The sequence below is a fragment of the Pelmatolapia mariae genome, linkage group LG1 (assembly GCF_036321145.2).
Source record: "Pelmatolapia mariae isolate MD_Pm_ZW linkage group LG1, Pm_UMD_F_2, whole genome shotgun sequence".
Lineage (NCBI taxonomy): Eukaryota > Metazoa > Chordata > Actinopteri > Cichliformes > Cichlidae > Pelmatolapia > Pelmatolapia mariae.
The window spans coordinates 3,537,634-3,552,322 of record NC_086227.1 but is presented as its reverse complement, the minus strand read 5'-3'; the positions used below and the strand labels follow the sequence as shown (position 1 = coordinate 3,552,322).

At 39.2% G+C, this 14,689-nt stretch overlaps 1 protein-coding gene across 3 annotated transcripts in view; it reads right to left on the bottom strand.

Annotated features, from left to right (window-relative positions):
- Positions 1–14,689, bottom strand: part of LOC134625010 (multiple epidermal growth factor-like domains protein 11) — a 238,769-nt gene that overhangs the window by 187,375 nt on the left and 36,705 nt on the right. For all 3 annotated transcript variants that reach the window (XR_010093679.1, XM_063470306.1, XM_063470315.1), the window contains exon 2: positions 1,434–1,539. The gene's annotated coding sequence lies outside the window, so the exon portion shown is untranslated. The remainder of the gene's footprint in view (positions 1–1,433; positions 1,540–14,689) is intronic.

Sequence of the window (14,689 nt, the reverse complement as noted above, 5' to 3'; positions counted from 1 at the left end):
ATGACATTAGTTTAATGTCAACAGCTACATCACTCACATCCGAGATGGGACAAACTGGTCAAGTGTAATAACAAGAAAAACATACAAACTTAAAAATGGGTGAAACAACAAAGCTACCAGTGATTAAAAGACAAGATAACTAGGTTTTCTTCCCTGATGCTGATTTCTTTTGTAACATGGATAACACAGACGCCTGCTCAGTAGAAGTGACTCTCATGCTACATGGGTCTGCCACCCAGTTTATTCCCTTCTGTGCTTTATAATCCCTCCATCATTCTGCTGGTAACATTACAGAAAAACACATAAACCCACTAATTACATTTTGTTACTCCTCATTACAAATGGAATCAATTCATTTCACACAACACTCCATAAGTTTTTTTTTAATTGCTTGAAATTGTTGCAAACGTATTAAAAATAAAAACAAAAATATAACACGTACATAAGTATTTCCAGCCTTTGTCATGACACTCAAAATTGAGCTCAGGTCCATCCTGTCTCCACTGATCACCTGTCAGATGTTTCGCCTGTGACAAATTCAGTTGGTCGGACATGATTCGGAAAGGCATCTTTCTATATAAGGTCCCAGAGTTGACAGTGCATGTCAGAGTTCAAACCAAGTGATGAAGTATGAGGAACTGTTTGTAGACCTCCAGTACAGGAATGTTTCAGGACACAGATCTGGAGAACGATGCTGAAACCATTTCTGCCCTAAGCACACAGCCAAGATAACAAAGGAGTGCCCTCAGGACCACTCTGTGAATATCCTTGAGTGGGCAAGCCGGAGCCCAGACTTGAACCTGATTGAACATCTCTGAAGAGATACGAAAATAGCTGTGTGCTGGCCTCTCTTAGAGATGGGGTGAGGAGTTTGGCCTTCTGGCCTTCTCTGCTCAGGCTGCTACTCCCACGACCCGAACCCGGATAAGAGGCAGAAAAAGGATGTATGTTTGTCCTCAAATATAAAAAGTACTGAAAAACTGCTGTGTAGTGATACTGTGTATCTTGATAATATTTTATACTCCTTTTCTTTACCAAGATAGTGTGCTTCCTTTCACTTTACATTCATTCATATTATTAGGGCAAGCACAAGGAGTCCTAAAGCAGTCGATCAATAAAGTATTGATACAGGAACCAATACAATATATTTCCATACTGGTATTTTATCCTATCCCATAATGCTAATGCTTATATGTGGCAAAGGTAAACATGACCCAGACCAATCAATATACAGAGCACACACACACGACCTCTAACTCTGAAAGCAACCAACACACTGTTTAAGCCATTAGGAAAAGTTAAAGTATTTTTATTTTAATATATACCCAAAGCTAAACAAAAAATAGCATAACAAAGGTTGAATTTTAAAGTATTGCCTCATTAGATTATTACAAATATCAGAATAAAGAAGTGTTACCTATGGTGCTGCTTACCTTGAACAAGGTTGGGTGTGATGGATGGTGAAATGCTGTCAAACAGATTTCTATTACAGGAAAAAATGACCCACTATTGGATGATGGTGAATGGACCTCGGAATGCCTGTTTTAAGACAAAGACACAAAAAACCAAATATTTATTACATAAATGAAGTTGAACAGTGAGAAGAAGATTTCATTAATTTCCTTCTAGGAAAACAAGAACGGAAAATGTATGTTCTTGTATGCTTTCACTGGATGTTTCATCTCTCATACTTTAGTTTTATCCAAGTGCTCCACCACAACGTCTTAATCATCACCTTGTAGTCAAATGCACCTAAGGACACCAAAACTGCAGAGAACTCACTTCCTCTAATTAATTCAATTTCAGCACATACATTTGAGCTTCCATCTGATATTCCTTAGGATTAAACTGTAAGATAAGTCAAAACCATCAAACATTCAGTCAGCAATAGTTTTACCTGAGCTCTGTCATATTTTATCAGTTTTATGAACATTAAAAACATCAGAACCAAAGAACTACAGTAATGTGAATTAGAATATGTGTCTGCAGTAAGGCGGTGTGTGGATATACAGAGCTACGGGATAGTTGAACACACTTTCAGTAGATTCTTATCCCTCATAAAGCACCATCATGTAGGTGTCTGATCAGCCCCGAATTCATTCTCCACACATCCAGCAAGATTTATATAGATTTGTCTTCAGCCAAAGGTACAGCGAGGAGTCTTAAAACAAAATGAATGGGTGTGTGCAGAACAGGATCGACTCCTTGCCATGAATAAGATAGCAGCTAGTGGCAATGGCTAATAACAAAACAACAATGCTAATGCCAGAGGTAGATGGAAAACGTTATCAGTCCTGTCCTGCCTATAGTGGTCATTTAATAGAATAACACAATAGTGTCTAATAATTTCTGTTTCTCTTAAAGTACTAGGTTGAAACTGTGAAATAGTCTACCAGGAACTAGACAGAACCCTAAATTATAAACTGAATTTGATCTGCAGTAAATATACAACCTTTTTGGACTTTTTAAACTACCTAATATTTGTACAACTAGGATTCCACTGAACTATCAGAAAACTGAGAAGCTAGCCAGGGCATCGATACTCGTTGCTATGTAACAACATTGTAATAACCATTGATTTGACGGATTCTTGTTACTTTAATATGATATACACACACATACACACACCCACATCATGATACTGGTACTCAAAGTGTGTCAGAAGAAAAAGTAGTGTTCAAGACAATGTCTTTGTGCATCTACAGGAAGTCTGTGAATGGCTGCCAAGAGAAAAACTGTGGTACTGCATGAGGAAGTCAGGAGTGGCAGAAGTATGTGAGACTTGTGCAGGACATGTATGAGTGTGGTGGGGTGTGGGGAAGGAGTGACACATGGTGGACAGGTTGATAGATGAGGTCAAAGAGGAGTCTAATAATTATGTTTTTCCTTCTTTCATCCCTTTGTATGTGATACGCCTTGATAATGGATACCCAGTAGGATTGTCTTTTATGCATCATGTTCCCTCCATTTAGGCTGGAAATGGTTTGATGTTTAAAGGCACACAGTGATGGAAAAACAACAACAACAAAAGGAACAAGCCTGTTTTGAAAATGTGAGGAGCAGAAAGTGTGCAAGGTGTAGAGCACATGAAGGTAGATGAGTTTAAATACCTAGGCTGAACCATCCAAAGCAAAGGACTGTGCATAAGAGAGTTAAGTATTATTATGTGAAAGGGAAGGTTAACAATGATGAACAAATGATTTGATGCCCCCTGGTACCCCAATCCAAAAATCACGAGTCTAAGGTAATAAGACAGAAAACATGATATGCAAGAGAAAGAGAGCATATCTCTCCCGACTTGGTTTCTCTTCATTGGCTCACTGTTACATTCACTTCAATTTAAAATCCTTCATCTCACATACAAGGTCTTGAATAGTCAGGCCCCATCTTATTTTAAAGGTCTCATAGTACCATATCACCACGATACCACAATTCACTCAGAAGCTGCTGGATACTTGTGGTTCCTCTGGTATTCAAAAGTGGAATGGGAGGCAGAACCTTCAGACGCCTCTTCTGTGGAACCAGCTTCCAGTTTTGGACTTGGGATTTTGATCTGGTGATCCTGGACCCTCCCTTAGTTATGCTCCATTATTGGTCGAATATATTCGAATATATTCGATGCATCATGGGAAGCCGGTACCGGTCCGTGAGTCGTTTGGTTCTGGGCCGCGAGAGTTGAGGCTCGGGTGTGAAATTTATGGTTTTCAGAGTTTTTATCATTAACTCGGTTTCCCTGGGTCTTTTCCCGTGTTGTAGTTGTGTGTCTTATTTTGAAAGAAATATTTACGCGTTACCATAGCGACCAGAGAGCATTAAGGGGCAGAGAGGAGGATGTTGCTCTCAATGTTGTTGGTGCATTTTTGGAGGACACTACTAATAAAGTTACACAATTACACAGTGAATTCGTGTTTATTATTATATTTACAAAATACCAGAGTTTTGGTCTTGGTCGTATAATTTTATTTTGTTGTATTTATCCGCGACACTTTAAAGGCCGGTCCGTGAAAATATTGTCTGACATTAAACCGGTCCATGGTGCAAAAAAGGTTGGGGACTGCTGGCTTAAACGCACAGAACTGTGGGACGTTTTCCCATGATTCTAAAAACTTCATATCGAGTGCTGCAGCTTCAAAAGCTGACATGAGAACTAGTTTAACGGCAGCAAATTGAAGAGGCTTTTTTCTAATTGTTGCACTTTAAAATTAACTGAAAAATGAAAACGACTCAATATATTGGTTTTGGAAGCATCTGCACTTTAGTTCTTAAATCTTCTGCATAATACATTACTGCCTTTTTTTCTGTCGCTGACATGTGTTGGCTTTGTTTTCAGTGGTTACTGTTTCTCATAACGACAAACTCAAAGTGACAGAAAAATCAATAAAAACACTGTTTTTGTTAGTAACAATATTTCCCCAGCCTTGATGAATGTCTCATCATGAGCGTTTTAAAGCGCAGCGCTGTCAGATAGTGAGGATACACAGAGTTGCAGAGAAGAGCTACAGACACTAGTATTATGAGTTTATAGAGGAAGTGGGTCTGATTTATTACGCAGCACTGGGGAAACATACAGGCATACACTGAAAATCACAACTATATTTAGAGGTTTTCTAAGGATTATACTGAGAGACACATGGCAGAAACACTCATGTGTCATACATCTTTGTTCTTTTGCCATCAGATTCTGTAGCGTACCTTTAAAACACATAATTCTAAGATGCTTATCCTTATTCACCAAGTTTTTTGTCTGTTTTTGTCTGCTGCAGCTGAAGCATTTACAAGCTATCCAGAGGACAACATTTGAGGTATGTTTATGATTTTTTTTTTTTAAATGACCCAATTTTTAAAAATGAAGAACCACTGGAAGCCCAAGTCCAAAAACACAAACGGGGATCTCTGCCTGAATCACATCCATATAACTGTAATACCTGTCAGCATCCTGAAGTTCACATCCATGAGTAGTCAGAGGTCATTAGCAAATTTTTACCAGCCACAACAGCATAGCTGGTATTGTTATGTTCATGGAGACACGCTCTGGAGCAGGAATTCATGTAATAATGTTGTAATGACTCGAGTTGTCATCAATCAGTATATTGAAGGGTGTCATGGCTGGTGCAATTTCATAGCAAGATCATCTCTGGCTATATAAGTACTCAGTATTCCTGGGTCGAATAATATAAATTTTTGAACAGAGTCCTCATTTTGATCTGAACTACACACCTGTAAAGTTTTCTGAATGTATCTTGCTCAGTGGCTCTGCAAAGACGGGGAAACATAAAGCACAGCAAGTGTCTTCAGGTTCACGTTTTGCCTTAAGGACACACAAACACAGAGTAAAAACAGTACCAGCTCCACTATTGTGACTGGTAAAGACAGTTTATTATGTTCTGTTTCATAGTTCTGTGCCTACCAACAATCTGTCAGGCTGCACACAAACCAACTCAAGTTACAAAGTATTAAATATTGTTTAAAAAACAGCTTTCAAACAAAACAAATTCAATTCGGTCTGGAATGTTTTCCAATTATGGTGAAACCATGAATGAATGTCTGCTTTTTACTTGTGATTTTTACTTCTTTTTTATTCTAAAAGTTCAAGTGGGACCTTGGTGGATTACTTTGTATAGATCAGTGATGACAGGGTTGAGGTTGTAAAAGCTGTGTATGAAGGTTTTTGTGGAGCATGAAATACAAGCAGGTTTTTATTTGAAAGAAAGAAGATTCTCTTACTGTAACTAGAGAGGAAACATTCACAGAAGACCACAGGAATCTTACGACTTTCATTTACTTAGCTGCACACAAACCAAACACGTCTTTCACTGTTTCACAGTAATTAAAGTACACTGTAAAAAAATCTGTATTTTAGCACAATTTTTCATATATATTTTACAGAACACAGCAGTTATTTTAAAATATGTAAAATATCATTAAAATGAAAAAAAATTGTCTAAAAATGAACATTTCCAATGTAAACTAACATGAAAAACCTGCACCTGTGAAAAACTTGCAGAGCCACTGCTGACATTGCACATTATTATGTGCAATGTCAGCAGTGGCTATGTATATATATGTATATATATATATATATATATATATATATATATATACATAGCCACTGCTGACATTGCACATAATAATGTGCATATACATATACTTTGCAGGAACCCTTTATAAGATATATATGACATAAGTGCTCTAGCTCAGCGGTCCCCAACCCTCGGGCCACGGACCGGTACCGGCCCGTGAGTCGTTTGGTACCGGGCCACGAGAGTTGAGGCTCGGGTGTGAAATTGATGGTTCTCAGGGTTTTTAACGTTATTTTTTTTATCGTTAACTCGGTTTCCCTGGGTCTTTTCCTGTGTGTTATGAATAAATCTTCTTTTTTTGGTACCGGTACTGGATTTGTTTTGTTGTATTTAGCCGCGACACCTTAAAGGCCGGTCCGTGAAAATATTGTCGGACATAAACTGGTCCGTAGCACAAAAAAGGTTGGGGACCGCTGCTCTAGTTAACATAGTCTTGATAATAGACTTAATGTTCCTTCCTCAGTGTTCGCTCCTGGTCCTTCACTGTTAATTGTTATCATTGCTATTACTTTGTTATTATCTCTGGGTATTCCAGATTTTAATGATTCTCGCTTCCTGTGTTGTTTTGTTATGTTTTGTAGTCACTTGTCTCCTATGCCTTGCATTTAGTTTTGCGTCCTTTGTATCATTTCCTTTGTTCTGTTTAAGGTTATTCTTTAATGTCCTCTTGTGTGGTCCCTATTCACCAAAAAAGTTTGGATTTTGCTGTTTTATTTTGCTCTCTGTGGATATTCTGCACAGTTAGGTTTTAGTTCAACCTTCTGGTTTCTAAATGCATTTTTATGCCTTTCATTCTACACTTCATGGCAGATCACAAACGCATATGCAAAAGTTGTTGCACAATAAAATGCAGTTTTAAAAAACATGCACAAACTTCCTGTTTGCAAACTCCCACTGTTATATAATATATATATTAATGTAAAGTCCATATTTAGTCACTGATTATTAGTGACTAGATGGAAATCTCTATCCATATCACTCATGGGAGGGGTTGCCTCAATGAAAATGATGATAAAAAAGTTATTACTATTATTATCATTACTACTAATTTTATTTTAATGTACAACATGTGTTAAAATACACAATATTTTATCTACATTTAAAACTAAAATAAATGCACAGAATATTTTTTTACAGTGTATAGCTACAGTGCAATGTGCACTGCACTGTACTCACATGGATTCATGTGGATTTTATGAGGCTGCAGCCGTTTCACAACTGCAAGCAAGAAGCAAAAAGCACAAACACAGCTCAAGACTCTCAAACCAGGATTAGGCTACATTCAGTGTTGAATCTAGGACAGGTCTGTGTGTGTGCCTCTGACAACTCAAGCATGCAAAATGTTTTGTGGACTCATGATGTAAAAGTGGAAAAAGCATACTAACTAATAAAGGGAGACCTTGTGGGATTTTTCTTATTTGAAATAGAATTTCTTTGAGCAAATAAAAGTAAAATCATGTCACATGCCAACCATTGTATTTGACTTTAAACTGTAAATTTACATTGAATACTTTAAAATTAAAGTTCACATGCCACCAAAAAATTTGGGGATGAAGTTTAATTCTCTCAACACATTTCTGGTAAAGAGAGTTCGTCCAGAAGCTGTGTTCAAAGCCTGATCCTAAATAAAGGCTGTTTATTCAGCTCCATATGAGAGTAAAGACAGAGTTGGACCCCTGAGTAGGAGATGAGTTTGTCTCAATTGTTTTCTAGGTGTTTCTGTGTTTTCTGAATTTCCCATGATAAACTATTTCTGCCATTGCCTGACTCTATGTTTTGTTAAAATACCCTGTTCTTATTACGTGTTAATCTTTAAGTAAAGCTCACTTGTTGTATTTTTCCAATCTGCTTACTGTGTCTTCTTCTGGGTCTTCTTCTGTGGACTGCCACAGCTCCCCTGTGATTGAAACTTACAGTTTCCTGACAGTGAAAAAAGACCAGTCAGCGGTCTTCAAGGGCTCTTTGGAGACTACTGGTACTTGGTAATTTAAAGTCAAATGATGGCAGAGCAGCACACAGTTTACTACTAGAGAAGAGATGCTTTTATGTTGCAACAGCAGCAAGAATTAAAAAGCTAAACTACTGTCAGCTACCTAAATGACACAACCTAATATCCTTGGAGGTGAGAAATATTCAAAATCAATACGAGCATGAAACATATTTCACAACTAGAAACTTTTCTACAGATAAGAGATAAGACTTGTTTGTTGATAATAATATTAATAATTGGGCATTTTTACTAATCAGCACTGTTAGCAGTTTGCTTCAGCTCTGCATGTACTGTCTCACCAAGTTCAAAGCTGTAGTTTAAAAAATAATACACAGCTTTTATTATGATGGTGGAGGTAGTGTGTGGTAACTTAAGTGACCTACGCAGCCCGTCCTCTTCCTCTGTCGCTGTGCCTTTAAGTGCTAAATGCTCAACTGGCAATGCATCAATCTGCGAAATCACCCTGATCCACCCAATCACCCTTCATCTCGCCTTGATCAATGGTCACCTATAGACGAAGGGGAGCTAAGGATGGAGGGGGTAGTATTGATGGTGATGGAGCCCGGTCGATAAATTGATCACTTTAAGTCCCTTCTATCTTTAAAACTCGCTGCTTTTGTTGATTAAGGGGTTCTTGCATTTCACTGCAAATGGATTTCAAATATTAGCTCTTATTAAACTTGCAAAACAGGCTGAACAACAGCACAGAAATCTCTATAGGTCACACAAACAACAACATGAGGAATATATCCATCCCTCTGGTGATCCTCTAATGAGCAAAATTACTTGAGGGGTAGACAAATCCCAGGAAAAAAGTTCCAAAGACATCCAGCAAATGACCGCTTCAACGATATCCTTCTTGACCTCATAAGAACTTCTCAAGATAATATACCAGGCCATTATTTTACATCACTGCATCTTGATAAAGGTTTCATCAATGAAGGAATCATTAAGTATGTTTAATTATGGCAGCAACATTTTCAGAATTTTCTGAAATGAAAACAGCCAAAGGATAAAACCTTAACCTATGAAAAGACTTTTTTGGGTATTTTTTACCCAAAAAAGTCTTTTTATAGGTTAAGGTTTTATCCTTTGGCTGTTTTCATTTCATTCCACCTGAAACAGTTACTGGCTGAAACAGCCGGTAACACTTCCAAAACTGCAGGGCCAAAAGAACGACCCTGGAGTTGAATGTTTCGGATCACAGACATCACAGGCTGCAGTGAGATTTAAAAACACTTCAGCTTAAACTGAGAATTTTAGCTCTGTCAAAGCTTAAACTAGTGAGTGCATAACAGGCTTGTAACAAAGTATGCCAGTAACCCTGATGTTATTGATCATATCCAAATAGAAATGAAGCACAACACATTTTCTGCAGTATCAATATTTAAGTATCAGTTGCACTTTTTCGCCCTCTTTCCTTATTGGTAGTAAGCAATTTGGGTGTAACAGCAGCAAGAAAGACACATATACAAACAAACAGTACACAAGACACAGAACAGAAACATTTTTTTTTTTACTTATTTACATGAAGAACAATGGTTACCAAAAACTGAGTACCGTACTGTTATTAAATTAAATCAAATTAAATGAAGTTAAGAGGCAAACCCTGGTTATAGTGTGAATCGGTTGATAAAACAGTGCAAGTTACAGTGCTGATGTAAACATCTGTTTGTTGGGAGCAGTTTTGATTGTACAGTCTGACAGCTGCAGGGAGGAAGGACCTGCGGAAACGCTCCTTCATCGAGGATGCAGCAGTCTGTCACTGAAGGAGCTCTGCAGTTCAGCAACATTTACATGCATGGGGTGGGAGACTCTGTCCATCAGAGATGTTATTTTGGCCAGAGTCCTTCTGTCTCTCACCACCATGCACTGGGTCCAGGGTGCATCCCAGAACAGAGCTGGCCTTCCTAATGAGTTTATCCAACCTCTTCCTCTCAGCTGCAGAGAACTTCTGTAGGTGGCAGCGTGGGGAGTTGATGGAGAAGTCTGCAGTGTAGAGGGTGAAGAGGAACGGTGCCAGCACTGGAGAAATCAAAGAACATGATCCTCACAGTGCTTCCAGGCTTCTCCAGGTGAGTCAGAGCTCGGTGCAGGAGGTAGATGATGGCGTCCTCCACCCCAATGCCAGGCTGGTAAGCAAACTGCAGCGGATCCAATGAAGACCTCACCAGGGGGCGCAGATGGTTTAGAACCAACCTCTCGAGGGTCTTCATCAGATGTGATGTCAGGGCTACCAGCCTGTAGCTGCTGAGGTCCTTGGGATGGGAGGGCTTTGGTACTGGTACCACACAGGAGGTCTTCCACAGCTGTGGTACTTTCCCCAGCGACAGGCTCAGGTTGAACAGATATCCTAGGATGCCACACAGCTCATCTGCGCAGCACCTCAGGAGCCTGGAGCTGATGCCATCTGGACCTGCAGCCTTCCGCACCTTGATCTTGCAAAGCTCATTCCTCACTTGAAGTGCTGAGATGGAGAGAGGGGATTTCGGGGGAGGGGGGTGTATGTTGGAGTTCACAGAAGCCGGGGGTGGGTGTGATGGCTGGGAGCTGAGAGGTGTGAAGTCCTGAGATGAAGGACAGGCAGTCCCTGAAGATGAGGGAGATTGCAGCAGGGGGGACGATGCTGGGGGAGGGGTGGGTGGTTGATCAAACCTATTAAAATATTTATTTAGGTCATTCATCCACCCCAAGTCTCCTGCAGCCTGGGGGGTTGGTTTTTGTCCTGAGATTGTCTTCAGGCTGTTCCAAACCCCTCTGATGTTGTCCTGTTGCAGCTGCTCTTCCATCTTCCTCCTGTAGTTTTCCTTTCCTTGCCTTATCTTCCATTTCAGCTTCTTCTGGACAACTCTCAGCTCCTGTTTGTCTCCAGATCTAAAGACTCTCTTCTTCTCCTTGAGGAGAGCCTTAATTTCAGGATTTATCCATGGCTTGTTGTTAGAAAAACACCTTACCTTTATGATGGGTACGGTGTTGTCCTCACAGAAGTTCATGTAATCCGTAATGCAATTTGTGATGCTGTTGAGGTCATCCTCCAGGGGGCTGCAGAGGTTGTCCCACACAGTAGAACGGAAACAGTCCCTCAGGGCCTCTTCAGTCTCTGCCGACCATTTCCTAACTGTGCGTTTCACAACTGGTTCTCTGTGTACTAGAGGTTTATACACAGGCTGGAGATGAACCAGGTTGTGATCTGAGCCCCCCAGGGGAGGGAGAGGTGATGAGCTGTATGCCTCCTTGGTGTTAGCATACAATAAATCCAATGTTTCATTGTCTCTGGTGTGGCAGGTGACATACTGGGTGAAGGTCTCTCGCTAACAAGAGAGAGACTGCATGCCTGGTTCTGGGACTTGAAGGATGTGGTAGGAATCCAATTTCTCAAGTCAATATCAGCTTCATAACAGTGAGACCAAGAGAAATGTCACCTGACTGGAAACTCTACAGTTTTATCTGAGCTTGATTAGTTTTTATCTGCATGCTCCTCCCATAAACTTTATTCCATGTATCACAGTCAAAGGTGATTTTGTTGTCATGATCACTGCATCCTGTAAAACAAGGTGGGATGGTCCTCCTTACATTATAAGGCGATGCCACAGGACTGTGTGCCATTCATATGGACAAAATCTGGTTCTATGCTTCATGCAAATGGAAAAATATATTAAGAAGCATTCTCTCATTCATAAAGAACATTTTTAAATTGTCATATTTATGTATGTGCATGCATTTTTTAATTTGTGATATGGTAAATGGACTTACTCTATAGGGCTTTCTACTCTCACCGAGCACTCAAAGCACTTTTTACAACAAGCATCATTCATCCAATCACACGCACTTTCATACAGGCATTTTTTCTATACCCAAGTGCCACGTCTAACATCTGCATACACGGTCACACTCAGATGGACGCATCAGGGGAAACTCAGAGGTTAGTATCTTGTCCCAAGATACAATGACATGCAAACTGGAAAAGTTACCAGTTCCAACTGGTTACTGACCTACTCTTCCTCCTGAGTCTCAGCTGCCCCAGTATGCATAATGTATATATTTTTATTATACATCCATGTTTCTGGCTGACCCCTAAAGTGACCAGCTTAAAGAAAAAGAAGAAAAGAATCACATCAGAATTTACCGGAGTCATTTATATAATCCTCCCAGTTCATTTGGTCTATGGGACATTTACTTTAACTTAGTGTATAATAAGTCATAGGAAAGCCATTGTTTGTAGCTCACTTTCAGTATCAAGGACAATGGAGTAATAGCTTCTTAGAAAGAACACAGCATGCAGGGCAGAATGAGGACAGTGAGTGAGTGAAAAGCATCTGTCATCTATGTAAAATGCAACACAATAAAACATCACAATGCCCTAAACTGGCAAAGTCTAATGTGAAACCGTAACACTGAGATAACCTGCTCCATCACATTCGAGAAATTCTGCTAGTGAAGCTGCATAAATACAGCCAGTAAAAATGTTCTACACTGACAGCAGCTGACAAGGTTTGGAGACTCTGCCAGTGTCATTTCTCACACTCTTCTTCAAATATAATTCTTGACAGAAAACATAAACACTCGCTCAGGTTTTACGCTGCTCTGCTCTTCTTCAGATTCTTAATAAGGCGGCACAGAGTGTTTGATTATTTTTTAATTATGTAAATAAAGCCTACCTGCCCTTGCAACATCATTCACTGGGAAAATTCACTTGTTACTGAAGCACAAGGGTCAGAAAGAAAAAATGAATCAGAAAAACAACAAATAAAATATAAAATACTATACTATGTACATGTGTTTTCTATATATAGGAAATACAGAGGGTGGGATGGGAGCAATAATGCATACACATGTATGTTTTAGACAGTTTAGCTTGACTAACACCTCCTCTATGAAGTCAGGGTGACTGGCCAGTAGAGGACTCTTCAATCTATTAAGCCATTTCCTGTCCCCTGTTTGTTGAACCATCTCCCAGTTTGGATTCAGGAGACAGACACCCTTTCTACTTTTAAGATTAGGCTTTATCACTGCTACTCTTCTTGTCTTCCTCACTCCCTATCACAGCTCTACTGGATATTTCTTCCTCTTAAAAATGGGAATGTTCTCTTCCCACTATGCTTATTCTTGGGTGTCAATAAAAGAATATAGTTTGGTTGAGGTGACTGTTATTTGTGATTTGGTGTCATATAAATAAAATTGAATTGAACTGACAGCTTTGAGCTAAATGCACATTTCAACATGCTGGCAATGATCATGCTATCATTACAATGTTTCGCTTAGTGTTAACTGTACAATTAAGAATGCTTGAATGTAAGATGCTATTTTGACATGCTGCTGCTGCTAGATTGTTTAAGTATTCCCGAGTAAATGTCTCACATTTCAAAGTAATTTGTCTTAAATGTGTTGAGGTATTTAACTCACAGTGTTCACTGGTGCATATCATGTCCAGACATCGTTCAGTCTAGACTAAAATTAAACAGAATCAACCAGGCTGCTCTCAGACACATTGGCCAAAGATGTAGTCACATACTGATTAGAACACCGGGTAATCTGACAGATTTCAGTAGGCACATGTTATTGTCTAAACTAGACATCTTGATATTACAGGTAAATTCTAGTATCATCAGTGGTGTAGGACTCATGACAGGATTTGCCATGTAATTTTAGCTATCCGTTTTAATTTAATCTGATTTGTTTTTCTCCCTAAACCAGTAATGAAACCAGTAAGTCAAAGCAAAACTCAAAAACACAAGATTATACCACAAGTCCCATTTAGCTGCATGTTCATACAGTGCTTTATTCTATACACTTTAAGCAGTTTGCCACATCCAATAATTTAGAACCAGTTAACCTTACATGTATCTTACTGGGTGGAAGCTGGAGTATTCGTGTGTGAGGTAAGACATGCATCACCGTGCTGCTGGTTCACTGTCCACTGCATTATAAAGTGTGTAAACCTGTTGTCAGAAAAAAAGAGTCTTCGGATATTGAACTATTAACCCTCGTAATGTCTTCCCAATTGCCATACTCCGTTTGTCCTGTGGGGTTAAAAATGGCCCCCAGGACAACACGAGGGTTAAATGATCCAAATAATTTTTTTAATGCTTTGTGAGTTCTTTATATTATAAAATCACAAGTCAAATATCTTACTTGTATTAGTGTTTCAGCTCCTCCTTTACTAAGCAACCAGATTTTCTAAAATAGCCTCCTTAAAATAGCCACTGAACATTTGACACTTTGGTCAATCTTAAATGACCATAAATTAAAGATTAGTGTACAATAGCACAGTTACCGTTTCCGTCATGCTTTTGTATGGCGATACAGTTCAACTAAGTATGTTGTATGTAATGTTAGGTGTGAAGATATATGTGTTAAAATTAAACAGCAGATCACAGGTCACCTACTAACCAGAAGGTAACCAGAAGGTTGGTGGTTCAATCCCAGTCTGCTCCAGTCTGCATGCCAAATATCCTTGGCCAAGATACTAACCCAAAGTTGCTCTCTGATGCATCCATCAGAGTATAAATGCGTGTGTGAATGTTAGATAGGAAGCACTTAGTAACAGCTTAGAAAAAATGCTTGTGCAAATTATTGAATGAACAAGTTGTGTAAAGTGCTTTGAGTGCACAGAGTAGAA